Below are 15,986 nucleotides of genomic sequence, written 5' to 3'. Positions count from 1 at the left end.
GGGGGTGGGGCCCACCCCCTCCCTTAGTTCAGCACCTGCCTGATTACAGGGCCCAGTATTTGGGATCTCACCTGCTCCCACATCAACCTTCTTAAGTGGACAGAGCAGGTTTGACTAGCCCTGTGTCACAGACAGGGAAATAGAGTCAGCAAGATTAGGAGCCTTAGTCAAATGCCACAGCTGGTCAGGCCCAGGGAGACCAGGCCTCTGGACACCTGCTTGGGACGCAGCCTTGTCTGTGGTTCCTGGACTTGTACCAGGCCAGGTCCTGCTTCCAGCGGGGAAAAAAACCCAGGACAAGGTTGGGTGTGGTTGTTCATGTCTGTAACCCTAACACTTTGGGAGGCCGAGGTGGGAGGATTGCTTGAGTTTAGGAGTTCGAGACCAGCATGGGCAACATAGTGAGACCTCATCTCTACAAAAAAATCAAAAAATTAGCTGGGCGTGGTGACTCATGCCTGTGGTCCCAGCTGCCCGGGAGGCTGAGGCGGAAGGATTACTTGAGCCCAGGAGGTCGAGGCCACAGTAAGCCATGATCATACCACTGCATTCCAGCCCGGGCAACAGAGTCCTTCTGATCTGAGTGTTGGACTGATAGGTACAAAGGACTTCGAAGGACTGATCTTGAAGTCGACAGCTGCCTTGAGAGTGAGGCTTTTCAGACCAGCCCTTTATTTCATCTCAGGCTGGTTTGGCCTGTCTCAGCCCTGAGACATCTGTCCGCTCACACCAAGGAGGCTACTATTGTCAGCCTAGCCATTTCTCAAGCAGAGGTCATCTGTCACCGTGTGCTCACCTTGCCCATGCTTTCTCGGTGCCAACATGTGAGATGAGGGAAGAAAGAGGACCCTTAGCCCCAACCCACAATCCTGGAAAGGCAGAGTTCTCTTGGCTTTTGGAGATCCTGGTGGGGGTGGGGTGGGAAGCCTCACCCACCCCTCCTAGACAGTGAGTGTCAGCCCTGAGGCACCTAGGGTGGGTAATGCTTCTGGTCAGAGATGGCGTGTGATGCCAGAGAGGTGTCCGCCAGACACGCCCAGGTCACTCCCGGCCCCACAGAATCTTAGCTGTGACTCCCATTCCTTCTTGATACCCTGGAAATGACTACCCTCTTCAGCTGGTCTCATGAAGGTGCGGTGACATCATGTGCGTGAAAGAGCCCTGTGCCAGGCCTGACGCATAGTGGGGTCTCCATAGCCCCTCCCCAAAGGCTCCTTGTCCCTTGGACTTCAACCTCGGGAGAGCAGGAGATTCCAGGATCTCCCCAGGAGGGAGTGTGGCGTCTTCACCATCAGCGCTGGCTTCTGTGCTCACTTACAGAGGCCGCTGGATGCTACACTGGGGGGTAGGGAGAAAGCCGCAGAGGTCAGTGGGAGGCGGGAACCAGGGCCACAGGGAGGGCAGGCCAAGGACAGCTGCCCACAGCAGGCCCCACTGGGGCTCTCCCCACTCTGCGGGCTGACTTGTTTTTCATGCAACGCCATGTTATGTCAAGCAGTGCCGGACTGAGGACACTCAAGTCAGAGTTGAGAATGGAGTCTCCTGCCCCCATCCAGGGGGTCCAAAGGCCGGGGTCAGTGTGGTCATCATTCAGCCAGCCCTGGGCACCTGGTGAAGGCCAGACCAGAAGGCCAAGTGAGGTAGGCTCTTTCCTATGTGTTTTCAGGGCCTCATATACCAGGACTGCCTTCCTGAGGGGAGCAGGCCAAGGATTCAGCCTTGAAAGCCCTTTACCTAGTGAGTGGGGAGGGATCCTCCAGCTGGGTGCTTCCACTCTTTGGCTCAATTCTGTCCTGTCTGAGGCAAAGGAAAAGGGTGTGACTGGCCTCCCAGGAGCCCCAGGCCGATCACCATGCTTTCACAGGGTCAGGCCGCTTTGGGAAGTAACTGGGACTCCCTCGTGTGAAGAGAAATCGAGTACTCTCAGGTGGGAACAGTATTCAGCTCTGGGGTGGTGGTGGGGTCCCTGCTTCCATCTCAGAAGGGATATTGCTTCTCTCTCTGCCTTCCAAACCTCCTACCCCCAGAGGCCTGCCTCCTCCAGGGCACCCCATGGGTGACTCTGTCACTCCCAGGACACTGGACTGGAGGCGTCCTCACAGAACCGGTTTGAGGCCAAAGAATGGCATGTCACAGTACCACTGAGCGGGCGGACCCTGTGGGGCGAGCACAAGTCAGTTCTCTGCCAAGAGGGGCAAAGGGTCCACAGGGACCCAGGGGAAGACATGGTGTGCGTGCCAGCGCACTCCCCCAGCTGGTCTAGCGACCCCATGGCTCCCTTCGCCTCCTTGTAACCGACAGCAGCTGTGCAGGTAGTATGTGCCCGCCCCTCCAGAGTAACAGGTGCGTTCCCTGGCCTTGGAAGTGAAGGAGGGTAATGCCCCTGGGGGGGTGGGCGGAACCCCAACCTGGTCTCCAGCCCTTCTAGCACGAGGGAGGAGCATCTGAGGTCAGAGTGGCTGTCTTAACCGAATGGAAGCCTCCAGAGGGACGGATGAGTGACAGCGGGTGTGTCGGGAGGGCTGCCCTCCCCTGAAGGGTGCTCAGAGCTCAGAGAGGTCCTGTGGGCCAGGAGAGGGCGGGACACGGGCGTCTGGGTAGAAGTTGAGCAGAGACAGGGTGGCCAGGGCACGCTGAGACCTCGTGTGGGGACATTGGGTGGGGACAGGCCCTAGCAATTCCCTTGGAGGCAGAGCCTGAGGCAGGTCCCAGACTGTGATGGAACAGGCCGGGAGGGGAAGAGCTGGTGTGGGGGTGGGCTGGCCAGCCAGAAAGCTCCGTGGACACCTGAGGCCACCCCCTGGAGCTGCCCCAAGCTGTGTGGCTGCGGCCTGGGAGGCCTCACCCTGGGTACTGGCGTGGGGTGGGGGCCCTTAGCCAGAGCTCCGGAAAGGATGTGGCTGAAGAAACCATCCAAACAGACTGCCCTGCCCCCCGCAGAGCGCCTCCCGGGACCAGGAAGGAGGAAGCCCTTGTGGCCTTTCTTGGCTCAGGCTGCCTGGCGTCCCTTCTGCCCAGCCCCGGTGGGTGGACTCCAACCTAAGGCTTCAGTGAGCTCAGAAGGGCCCACCCTCTCGTGCCTTGGGCTTCTGACTGTTGATTTCCTGCTGAGGAGTCAGTGTTGCTGCCATGGTGAGGGGGACAGAGATGGCTCCACCCGTGGGGCCCACCTGCCGGGCACAGGGGACTCTTGCCTTGTGCTGGCTCCATCAGAATGCAGGGAGTGAACTTGGCCCCACCACACCTGCTTCCTGGGCCTCTGAATCCTCATCTGGAACTGAGGGTGTGAGACTAGAAACGCCCTGAGCCACCATCTGGCCCCTCGGGTCTCTTCATCCATGAATCCCCCCCCCCAAATTCCACTACCCTCATCCTCCCCACTGAGAGTCAGTGCAGCCTGGAGCGGGGCTGGGGGGCTGATGGCTAGCTAAGCCTTCTCCTCAACTCGCAGACTCTCCTACATCCCACATCCGGGGCAGTGAGGGGGCTCAGGCTGCTCCCCACCTCACCCTGGAAACCCCCTGAAGTTGCCACCCTGGAGCAGGTCTCCACGTGATTCCATAGCCATGATTTCATGGAACCCTCACTGCGAGGCAAAGATTGTTAGTTCTACCTTATAGGTGAGGCAGCTGAGATCAAAGTCACCAGGCAAGTCAGGGGCAGGGCTGGGTCTTGAACCCAGGGGAGCCCTGTCCCCTCCCCTCCCCCCCACGCCAGATTCCTGGGTCGCCCTCCTCCGACTTGGACGTCGCAGCTGCGGGAACAGCCAGGCGCCTCCATTCAGGGCCTGACTCCGCAGCCCGGTGATGTCAGCGTCGCCATGGAAACCCATCCCCGGGCGTCGAGCAGGACCAGCCTCCCCGGCGCAGCTTTCCTTTGTGTGGACTTTGCGATGCGTTGCCAAGGCGGTGGGGCCTGCAGGGCGGGTTGGCATGGGGTGGGGACGGCAGACAAAAATCCACACCACATCCCAGCAACCGGCGGCTCACAACACGGCCCACGGCGCCTGCGGCAGGGAGGGGCCGCAGGCTGGGCCCCCTGGGCTGGTGGCCAAGGCCTGAGGGTGGGGGAGACCCGCACCCCTGCTCAGGACCCCCACCTGGCAACAGCCTTGGGCATCTTTAGTTGCCGTGTTGGGGTCCTGCTGCCTCAGAATCACCTGGGCCTGGGTTGGCAGGGGGTGGGCGGAGTCAGTGCTTTAAACAAATACCCGTGGCAATCAGGTGTGTTGTCAACTCTGAGAGCTCAGGAGTGAATGCATTTACTGAGCGCCTAGAAATGCCAGGTGGGCCCTTTTGCCTGTTTTATCTTGCATAATCCTCACGGCAGCCCTGAGAGGGAGAAGGGGATGGGGGAAATTGGTTCTTGTGGGGTTTTTTAAACCTTGTTTCACAGTGGAAGACACTGGAACTCAGAGAGGTCAAACCTCCTGCTTCCCCTGGTCACCCAGCCTGGACATGGCAGAGTGGGCTGGGCTGGGCTGGCAGCCTGGCATCCTTTGCTTTCTCCTCTTGCTGGTTTTCCAGGAAGAATCCTAAAGTACCTTTGTAGATTGGGCCAGCTCTGTCCCAAGCCTGCCACTAGAAGCCTCCCACCAGCTCCAGCCCTAAGAGGGGATTGAGCCAGTCAGCCACCTGCAGAAGCTTAGAAAGCCAGCCCGGCCTAGGAGGGCGGGCGCCCCGGCCAAAGTCTCTGCTTTCCTCCCCCCACCCCGTCCGCCCTCTCCAGCCACACCCTCCTCTGTCCTGCAGGCCGCCCCTCGCCTCCTTGCCCACTCCTGAAGTCTCTGGTTCCACCTCCTGCCCAGGGCTGGGCGGCCCCTGACCCAGTGCACAGGGATGACCCTCCACCCTTCTTGGGAGCCTCCAGGAAGAGAAACTCCCAGACCTTTGCTGGCGATATCAGCGCCTCCACTTAGAGGGCTTCCTGTGCTCGCCCTCCACCCTCCTGCTTTCTCTGAAGCCTGGCTCCTCCAGCACTGCCTCCCTCTTTCTTATCAACTTCTCAGGAGGCTTACCAGGAGGAGTCCCCCACTCAGTCCTGGGGTGCTACCTGCCTGCCGACTCTGAGGCTGGGACCCTGGGGGACGCCACAGTCCCAGGACCGAGGCCCTGCCCTGTCCACCAGCAACTCCCCTGTTAAAGGTGGACAAACATCAGTGATGTCAGAGGAGAGCTGACCTCACGCCGGGGATGCCAGGAGTGGTTGCGTATGAATGGTGACAGGCCTCCACGGCCATGCTGGGCACACCTGAAGCCCGTCAGCCTTCCGGCCACACTGTCACCAGCGCTGCTATTGAACAAGTATTTCCTGAAGTCTGTGCTACATACTAGGAAGCGTTAAAAAAAAAAAGTCCCCGGAACAAGCCAGAAATGATGGAAGGGGGTTCGTAAAAAAAACAGACACCTAAATAACTGTGACCCCTGCTCCCATAATAGAAGAGTCCAACTTGGTTGGACATGGGTAGCTCACGACGGTGAGCACTTTGGGAGGCCGAGGTGGGAGGATCACTTGAGCCCAAGAACTTGAGACTAGCCTGGGTAACATAGTGAGACCCGTCCCTATTTAAGAATAAAGAATATATAACGGGGGTGCACAAAAATGATGTATGCACTTTTTAAGTGATGTTATCTTTGTAATACTTTTAGTTTGCCGACATAAGAAGTGCCTGGGCGCTGATGGTAACCACTTTGAGCACCTCTTGTAACTGCAGAAGTCAAATGTGACTTGTATTCATCTTTTGTTATGGGTATATATGGAGTAGTACAACTTTAGTTCAGTTTTTTCCTTTCTTAAAATGTGTATACATTTTTTGGCACCCTCTGTATATATAAAGAGTACAACTAGCCATCGTTCATGTTTAACTTTTTTTTTTAAGTTGGAGTCTCATCCGTTGCCCAGGCTGGAGAGCAGTGGCACGCTCACAGCCACCCCAGCGTTGACCCGCTGGGTTCCAGTGGTCCTTCCTCCTCAGCTTTCTGAGTAGCCAGAACTATAGGCCCCCACTACCGTGCCTGGCTAATTTTTTATTTGTTATAGAGATGAAGTCTCACCAAGTTGCCTAGGCTGGTCTTGAACCTGCGGGCTCAGGCAGTTCACTCGCCTCGGCCTCCCAAAGTGCTGGGATGACAGGCTGAGCCACCAAGCCCAGGGCATGTTTAACTTTGAGATGAAGAGGGAATATAGCTCCTGATACTAACAATGGTCATCTCTAGCTAGCGGCCTTGGGGGCAACTTTGACATACTTTTGCTGTGCTTTCCAGACTTTCTAGCAAACTGTTTCTTGAGAACTCTTAAGAAAGCACATCCACCTACAAGCTCTGGGTCTAGAGAGGGAGCAGAGGTCAGCTGGTCCATCCCTGCTGCTCCCTACAGGGGCACACCCAGGCCCGATGATAAGCTTCCCCGGCCCCACCTCTGCCGGCTGGGTGAGGCTGCCTGGGCAGAGAGCCCAGCCAAGGGGGCCTCTGGAGATCTGAGCCCTGCCAGAGAGTTCAAACAACTAAAGGACCAGAGGGCGGTGGGTGGAAAGCAGAGGGGAGGAGATAGGGGTGCAGATTGTCTGATGGGGAAGAACACTGATGTGACCTGGCCTCGCTAAGCCTCGATTTAGTCATCTGTACAGGGGGACAATCATACCTCTGGCACAGGCTGTTGGGGAATTAAATTCACTGGCCTGCGAGCCCCTAGAGGAAAGACGCTGAGTAAACATGCTGGGTGTGCGAACGAATGCACAGGCCAACTTTTCTCCCTCATGGGGCTGGAGTCCTGTCCACGCTGACGGTGGAGTTGTAAAATATTGTCTCCTGTACCGCCTGAGTGGAAGCCCTGGCGGCTTCTGGATTTCCCACATAGGCGAGGCAGCGCAAGGCCCTCCTGATATCTGCTCTGAAGCCCTGGCAGCCTCGGTTGGAACTGCCACGTCCCGTCCTACCACAGCCCAAGCAGTGGCCACAGGAATGAGAAGGATTATGGCTTTGTGGGAAATTCAAACGTTTAAAAAGCCCCGTGAAGGCCAAAAGAAGTCCATCCGTGGGTTGCAATCTCTGCTCTAAATGTTAGTATTGATCTTACTAAAATAACGCCTTTGCTTTGGTATCAGGGCCTTCCTGTGGAATAAATGATTGCCCACAAGGGGGGAGGCCGTCATGGGGAGGATCTCAGCCTTTTGGCTGCCCTGGGTCGTGCCAGGCACCTGTAGGTCCTGGGCTGACTGACCACGCTGACCCCCGTGAGTGTACCAGCAGACCTGAGATGTTGGCAACAGCCTGAGGCAGTGGGGTTTCCCCAGAAAATAAGGAGGAGGCCTCTCGGGCAGCAGAGGGCATCGGCTATGCTCTGGGTTTGCAGAGGATCTGCTACGGGCTGTGGGCAGGACGGAGTCCCAGAAACACCCCCTCCCCAGGCCAAGCGGATTAGGGTTTCCACCTGCTCCTCTCTTCAGTAATTCCTGCATTTGGTTCTCTCACCAAACAGAACCAGGCCAGGTAGAAATGATCCTGACGTCCATTTTGTGCGTGAAGAAACTGAGGCTCGACGAGTGACTTGCCCGTGGTTGGACAGGCACAGAATTTAAGCCCTAACAACTAGGACCACGGCTGGGCGCCAGGACTCAGCCTGTAATCCCAGCACTTTGGGAGGCGGAGGCAAGAGGACTGCCTGAGCCCAGGGGTTCGGAACCAGCCCGGACAACTTGGTGAGACCTCGTCTTTACAATAATCGCAAAAAAACTAGCTGGGCGAGGTGGTGGGCATCTGTAGTTTCAGCTACTTGGATGGCTGAGGTGGAAGGATTGCCTGAGCCCAGCAGGTTGAGGCTGTGGTGGCCATGAGCATGCCACTGCACTCCAGCCTGGGTGACAAGAGTGAGACTCCAACTCAAAAAAAAAAAAGAACTAGGACCACTTGCTAGCAGATTTCCCAAAGGCCACATCTTGTGATATTCTCCTCCAGGGGACTTTGTGGCTCTTTTGGCTGGGGGATGTCTTCCCCTTTGCAAGGTATGCATATGTGTACATATGCAATTTTTTTTAAAGGATTTATTAAGAAGACAGAAAAGCTCCTACAGTGGGAGGAGACCTGAAAGAGGTTGCCCACAAGGTGTGTTTTTTAATCATTATACAAACTCCATGTTAATACCCATGACAAAACCTTATGAAGCAGGAGGATCGCCGGAGCCCGGGAGTCTGAGGCTGCAGTGAGCCAGGGTCACATCTCAACACTCTAGCTTGGACCTCAGAGCGAGACCCTGTCTCTTAAAAACAACAACAGGCCAGGTGCGGTGACTCACACCTGTAATCCCAGCACTTTGGGAGGCCGAGGCAGGAGGATAGTCTGAGCCCAGGAGTTCAAGACCAGCCTGGGCAATGTAGCAAGACCTTGTCTCTTAAAAAAATAATCAAATTATCCAGGCCTGGTGGCATGCACTTGTAGTCCCAGCTATTCAGGAGGCTGAAGCAGAAGGATCACTTGAGCCCAGGAGGTCGAGGTTGTGGTGAGCCGTGATTGTGCCACTGCACTCCAGGCTGGGCGACAGAGTGAGACCCTGACTCAAAAAAACAAAAAACAAAAAAGCAACAACAAAAAACCCAAAAGAACATTCACAACTCATAAACATTGCTGTATTGTATTTTCACATACTTCCTCCCAATCATCATTCATAGGAAAAGTCTATTTCCTTGCCTCTGAGAAACACATTTTTCACATTTCTAAAAGACAAATGCATTTGATAGTTGAGTTCTACACATAACATGCCTGCAATTTTTTTCCACCACAAAAAAAAAAACAAAAAAAAACCTCCTGGGAGATAAGAGTGTGTCACAGACCCAGGGAATGAGGATGGTTCATTTTGTGAAGATGTGATATAATCATAAGTGTTATTCGCTTCCTGCTTCAGTCACTGCCCTTTATATCCTGGGGCATTGGCAGAGGTTTTAAAGTCAGGACAACCAGCCCCGACTGGATGAGATCCAGGGTTTCCTAATACCCAGCCAGCTGGCCACCTGGCCACCCCCACGCAGAGCACTTGGGCGCTGCAGCTAACTTTAGTGTCAATCAAAACAGCAGCAGGACGTGTGTAAGCCCCCTCGCTGGAAATTCCAAAGGGTGGTGGGGAGGAGAGAAACTGACACTTAGTGCGCACCTACTGTGTGCCCACCTTGCAGTGTGGAATGAGAGGAGTGGTGAGGGCTTCTCACTCCAGATGGCAGAAGAGAGAAGGTTTTACAATTCCGCTGTCGGAGCAGGGAAGGCTTCCCACTGAACGAGGGGAAAGAGCCCAACTTGTGCTCTCCGGCCCCTGTTAGTTAATTTATCAGAGTTCGTTTTGGTTGTTGTTGTTTTGGGTTTTTGTTTATTTGGAGTTTTTTTGGTAGTGCCTTCCAATTGAATGTCTCTTGTTTGTTTTCTTTTGAGTTGGGGTCTCAGCCTGTCGCCCAGGATGGAGTGCAGTGGCACAATCACAGCTCACCGCAGCCTTGACCTCCTGGGCTGAGGCGATCCTTCCACCTCAGCCTCCCAGAGTAGCTGGGGCTACAGGTGCGTGTCACAAGCCCGGCTAATTTTTTAATTTTTTTGTAGAGATGAGGTCTCGCTATGCTGCCCAGGCTGGTCTCGAACACCTGGGCTCAAGCGATCCCCCCACCCCACCTCGGCCTCCCTGTTATTTTCAGACCAGTCAAGTTCCTGGTAGGCACCACCCGCGCCTCTCATGCCTCAGTCGGAGAAGGTGCAGCCTCCACCAGCTTTTATAGAGAATCAGATTCACCTGGAGGGCTTGTTAAATGCAGCTCGCTGGGCCCTGCCTCCAAGACTCTGAGTCAGCAGGTGCAGGGTGGGTCCCGAGCGTGTCTAACAAGCCACCCCGTGATGCTGATGGTGCCACTTTAGCAGGCGCTTTTGAAACAGGCTGATGCCTGCCCCCACCCCGGGGTTCTGATTTCATTGGCCCGGGTGCAGCCCGGGTGTCAGGAGTGTCATAGCTCCCCAGGTGACTCTAATGTGCCACTCAGCTTGAGAACCACCGGGGCTTATGTAAGAAGCCAGCAAACAAGATAAGGGGTCTGGGGTCTGCAGGATTCCTTGGATTTCGTGGCCCACCTCCCCAGCCTCCCCAGACCAGGGCCCACCAAGCAGCTCTGAGGGACGGGGGCAGCGAGCTAACAGGTCTTTCTTCCACTCCTGTACCTTTCAAACCAAGCAAACTGTTTGCTAATACTAGAAAAAAAAAAATGTGGGTGCGATCTCGTCTCTATAACACATTTTTAAAAATTAGTCAGGCATGGTGGCACACCTCTGTAGTCCCAGCTACTTGGGAGACTGAGGCGGAAGGATCACCTGAGCCCAGCAGATCAAGACCACAGTGAGACGTGATTGTGCCACTGCACTCCAGCCGGGGCGACAGAGTGAGACTCTGACTCAAAAAAAAAAATGTGTCAACTTATGACCACGATTTCTGGTTTCTCTGGATGAGATTCTGTACCACGTGGCTGTGGTGGGCTGGGCCACTCCCTCAGAGGGGCACACACCTGCCTGCTCGCTACTGTCCCCAGCCCTTCCCAGCATCCCCCGCCCCAACTCCCTGCCAGAGACTCTCTCTGACTGTAGCTTCTCGGTGTCGTTGACTACCTGGCCCCTGTTCGTGGGCAGGTGTGAACGGACAGGTGCTCTGGAAATGGGGACTCAGATCAGGGCCTTCAAACAGAGACAGGAGACCTGGGGAAAGGACCATGTGGGGTGTGTGTGTGTGTGTGTGTGTGTGTGTGTGTGTGTGTGTGTGTGTGTGTGTGTGTGTATTGGGATGGGGGTGGTGAGCTCAGGTCCTGCTCCTGCCTAGGAGAGGGGCATATTAGACTGAAACTCAGAAGACCTGTCATCTCATCCTGGCGCTGACACTCATTGGCAGGGGGCGGGTGTAAGACACTAACACCCTCTCTCTCTGTCTCAGTTTCCTAATCTGCAAGGTGAGAGGGTAAGACCTGCTGACCTTCCGTGTCCTTTGTATTCCAGGTGCCCGGGAGACAAGAGCCAGGTCCTGCCACTAAGGGCTGAGGGGGAGGAGGACCTGGAAGACAGCTCAGTCCCCGGATGTGGGCTGGGAGGGAGGCGTGGCTTGTGCCTGGTCTGGCCACAGGCCTGTGCCACCCCAGTTCCCCAAAGCTGGTTTCTGAGCCCCACCCAGGGGCTCAGGCCCTGCCCGGTTCCTGTGCAACTCTGATGCTGTGGGTAGTGGCCGGACCCTGAGCTCTGGAGCCCCGCGCACCACTGTCCAGGTTGTGTGGCCTCAGGCCGGCTACCACCCCTTGCCCCGAGTCTCAGTGTTCCCACATGTAAAATGAACTTGTCATGGGAGACCGAAGGGTCAAACCAGCTAACGCCTAGAAAGCCCTTAACAGGGCCCTGTGTGTAGTGGAAGCTCCCGGGTTACCATCATCATCATTATTAAGGGGAGACTCTCAAGTTAAGCCCTGGGACTCGTTCACTCTCCCCAAAACTTCAGCCCTAGCCCCAAAATGTGTCCCTTGCTAACAGGGATTCCACTGTCCCTTTTTTTTTTTTTTTTTTTGAGCTGGAGTCTTACTCTGTTACCCAGGCTGGAGTGCAGTGGCATGCTCACAGCCACGGCAGCCTCAACCTGCGGTCAGGCCTCAGCCTTCCTAGTAGCTGGAACCATAGGTGCGCGCCACCACACCTGGCTAATTTTTTGATTTATTGTAGACACGAGGTCTCACCATATGGCTCAGGCTGGTCTCGGACCCCTGAACTCAGGCAATCCTCTCACCTCCACTTCCCAAAATGCTGGGATTACAGGCATGAACCACTGCGCCCATTGTCCTCTTAAGTTCCTAGGATTGACTTGACATTACTTGAACTTGGGGTTTGGCCCAGCCCAAGTTCATGACGGTTCTCAGATTCCCGGCAGCCCTGGCTCCTGGAACCAGGTTGCCGTCTGTCCCAACCCTAGTGTTTCCTCTGTCAGCTGCCACGCTCCGGTACCCTGAAGCATCCCGGACATGGAGACAGATGGCACAACCCTTCCCAGCTGTGTGACCTTGGGCCGGTTCCTTAACCTCTCTGAGCTTTTGTAACATGGAAATAATAACCTCCACTAGGTCCTGAGTTCCATGAGGGTGGGGTGGTGTTGGCTTTATCCACCAGTGGGTTTTATGCACAGCATCTAGCCCAGGGCCTGGAACACAGTAGGTGCTCAAGAAATATTTGTTGAATGAAGAAGTGGGTTGGCCTAAGAATTACACTGAATAATATATGTGAAGTTACAGTGTCAAGCACGCAGTAGTCCCTAATTTAATGTTTCTTGGATCTGAGCCTGTCTCATTCCCTGGACTTCGGTATTTTCCTCGCGGCCTACCTGTTGAAACACACCCCAGGAACTTTGACCATGAACCATCAAGCCCTTAGCCATCATACTTAGTCCACACCTACAACTCCCCAGAGAATTTTAGCTGTAGAGCCAGCCCCTAGGGCGTGTCCTGCATCCCTGGGCCCTCTAATGAACTCAATGACCACCTGTGTGTACATTCATTCATTCAACACATTTTTTTTTTTTTTTTTGAGTTGGAGCCTCACTCTGTCGCCCAGACTGAAGTGCAGTGGCCGCTCCCAGCCACCGCAGCCTCGACCTGCTGGGCTCCGGCGATCCTTCCGCCTCAGCCTTCCGAGTAACCGGAACTACGGGCGCGCGCTACCACGCCCGGCTGATTTTTTGATTGATTGTAGAGATGAGGTCTCGCTGCCCAGGCGGGTCTCGAACCCACGGGCTCAGGCAATCCACTCACCTCAGCCTCCCAAAGGCGCAGGATTACAGGCTGAGCCACCGAGCCCAGTCAACACATTTTTTTAAATGGGGGTCTCGTAGTGTTGCTCAGGCTGGTCTCAAAGTCCCGGCCTCAAGCAATCTTCTTGCCTCTGTCTCCCAAAACACTGGGATTACAGGCGTGAGCCACCGCGCCTGGCCAGTCACACGTGTGAAGAGCGTCTACCATCTCCATACCTCCCCTGGGCTTCTCCCCCAGCCCCAGACTCTGCATCTAAAGGGCTACTGGCTGTTCCTCCCTGGACCTGCCGTGATTCTGCAGAAGGCCAAATCAGACCCTCCCTTCTCACACCACTTTCTTCCAGGGCTCTCTAAGTGGATGATGCCACTGCAGGCCCGATCACTCAGGGGTCAGTCCCAAGAGTTGCCCATGGTGCCCCCGGGCCGGAGTGCAGTGACATGATCGCAGCTCACCACAGCCTTGACCACCTAGGCTCAGGCGATCCTCCCGCCTCAGCCTCCCAAGTAGCTGGGACTACAGGTACGCACCACCGCACCTGGCCAATTTTTATTTTTTGTAGAGATGAGGTCTCACTATGTTGCCCAACGGGTCTTGAACTCCCGGGCTCAAGCAATCCTTCTGCATTGGCCTCCCAAAGTTCTGGGATTACAGGCCTGAGCCACCGTGCCCGCTGACAATTTATTTCCTAAGGGCTTCTCACATCTCATCCGTCCCTGTCTCGTCCGGTTCCATCTCCTGCCCCCACCTGGCTTCTCCCAGTTGCTCTCAGTCCGGCCTGAGATCTGGGGCCCCTACCCCCCACTCAGCCCCCCGCTCAGCCTTGTCTCCTGCCCTCTCCATCTCTTAAAGACGCCCTGGTCCATGTCACTCCTTGTCACCGCCAGGCTCAGCCCCTCTGCCTGGTCCTCTCCCTCCTCACGTCACCGTTTACCTGGTCAGCCTGCACTCAGCCAGGTCAGTGTCACCTGCTCCGGGAAAGCTTGAAAACCCTGCCCAGCCCAGATGACGGGCTCTTCAGGCCTACTCCCTGCTACTGGGCGTGACTCCCTGGGGGCCCTCTCCATGTTTATTTTCTGATTATCTGTGCGTGTGTCAGGCTTCTCCACTATTATTCATGGCTCTACCCCCAGCACAGGGCCTGGCACAGAGGAATCCCCTTTTTAGATACGATTGCTTTATAACAAATCACCCCGTCATTTAGTGACTTAAAGGTATTATTTTAGGACAGGTTCAGTGGCTCACACCTATAATCCCAGCACTTTGGGAGGCTGAGGTGGGAGGACTGCTTGAGCCCAGGAGTTCGAGACCAGCCTGGACAACATAGTGAGACTTCATTTCTACAACAAATAAACATTTAAAAATTGGCCAGGTGTGGTGTGCACCTGTAGTCCCAGCTACTCAGAAGGTTGACGTGGAAGGTTCACCTAAGTCCAGGAGGTCGAGGCTATGGTGAGCCAGGATCATGCCACTGCACTCTAGCCTGGGTGACAGAGGTGAGACCCTAGCCTCCCAAAAGAAAACAAAACAGTGCTATTTGCTCCTGGTTTTGTGGGTTAGGAATTTGGGGTGGTCTCAGCTGGGCCTACAGCCACCCAAAGGTTCGACTAGGCTGGGTGCAGAAGACGGCACACCCATGGCTGCCACAGTGCCGGCAACTGGCTGGAAGCCGACTTCCCCTGGAGCCAGCACCCCGAGAGAGCCAAGGGGGGCTATCTGGCCTGTCTAGCCTAGCCTTGGACGTCAAGCCGCATCGCTTCTGCCACACTCTATGTGCTGCAGGTCACGAAGTTCAGCCCAGAGTCAAGGAGAGGAGACAGAGACCCCACCTGCCAATAGGAAGAATGTCAAAGAATTTGCAGACATGCTTCAAAACCGCCAGAACTGGCCAGGTGTGGTGGCTCATGCCTGTAATCCCAGCCTGGGCAGGAAGATCGCTTCAGACCAGGAGTTTAAGACCAGCCTGGCCAGCATAGCAAGACCCCATCTCTTTAAAAAAGAAAAGAAAAAACAAGCCACCAGACCCCTCAACACATGTTTGCTGAATGAATAGCTGAGGAGACGGGTGCCAAATTACTCTCATCCTGTCCTGCCTGAGACTACTTAGTTCTCGTCTTTCTGTCTTTTTCTTCTGCACCACCGTGTCCCCAGCACATCTGGGGGGGTGGCAGGGCGGGGTGGCCTGGTGGTGGAAGGACAGCAGGCTACCAAGTCACGGCTTCTGCCTCCATGTGCCTGCTGCTGGCCGGCGTGAGGAGCTGGGACGAGACCCCTCCCATCTGGCCTCCAGTCTCCCCACGCCGATACAGGGTGCCAGGCCAGGCGACGTCCTTCCCACCCCCGCCTCCTCTGCTGACTGCAGGCCCCTTCAGAACCCACATCTGCTTTCTGAGAAGGCAGCAGCCTTCAGTCTCGGGGGAAGTTTGCCTCTCAGTGACACAGGAACACACAGTGAGTCCTGGTGTGAGAAACATTACAGAAGCACACAGGAGAGAATGGGAAGTTCCCTCCAGGGACCTTCCCTTATGCCCCGCCTCCCTCCAAAGGTAGCCCCCAACTCTTCCGCCCCCCACCCCGTGACATTCTGACAGCCCTTTGACATGCTTCTACATATGCTGATTTCTGAGCAAGAGAAGACTGCTGGAATGGGGGTTTGCTTTTTCTTTGCACGTAAAATCATACTGTTCCCAGCCGGGCTCGGTGGCTCAGCCTGTAATCCCGCCTTTGGGAGGCTGAGGTGAGTGAATTGCCTGAGCCCGCGGGTTCGAGACCTGCCTGAGCAGCGAAACTTCATCTCTACAATAAATCAAAAAATCAGCTGGGCGTGGTAGCGCGTGCCTGTAATTCCGGCCACTTGGAAGGCTGAGGCGGAAGGATCGCCGGAGCCCAGCAGGTCGAGGCTGCGGTGGCCGGGAACGGCCACCGCACTCCAGTCTGGGCAACCGAGCAAGACTCCAACTGAAAGAAAGAAAGGAAGGAAGGAAGGAAGGAAGGAAGGAAGGAAGGAAGGAAGGAAGAAAATAAATGATTCAGTGTTTCTGAGTAGTAGCTCTTTTTTTCTCATTATAAATGACCTAGTAGCAGTGGGTTACATTCTGAGTAGCTGCTGCAAACTTCTTGTACTGTTCTACAGGTCCTGTGCCTTAAAAACTAACTGTGTCTCCTCAAATAAAGAAAATCCCTTTGTCATTTTCTG

This window comes from Carlito syrichta, unplaced genomic scaffold, assembly GCF_000164805.1.
Source record: "Carlito syrichta isolate Samal-C Ts95f unplaced genomic scaffold, Tarsius_syrichta-2.0.1 Scaffold304743, whole genome shotgun sequence".
Taxonomy (NCBI): Eukaryota; Metazoa; Chordata; class Mammalia; order Primates; family Tarsiidae; genus Carlito; species Carlito syrichta.
This window is presented reverse-complemented; position numbering follows the sequence as displayed.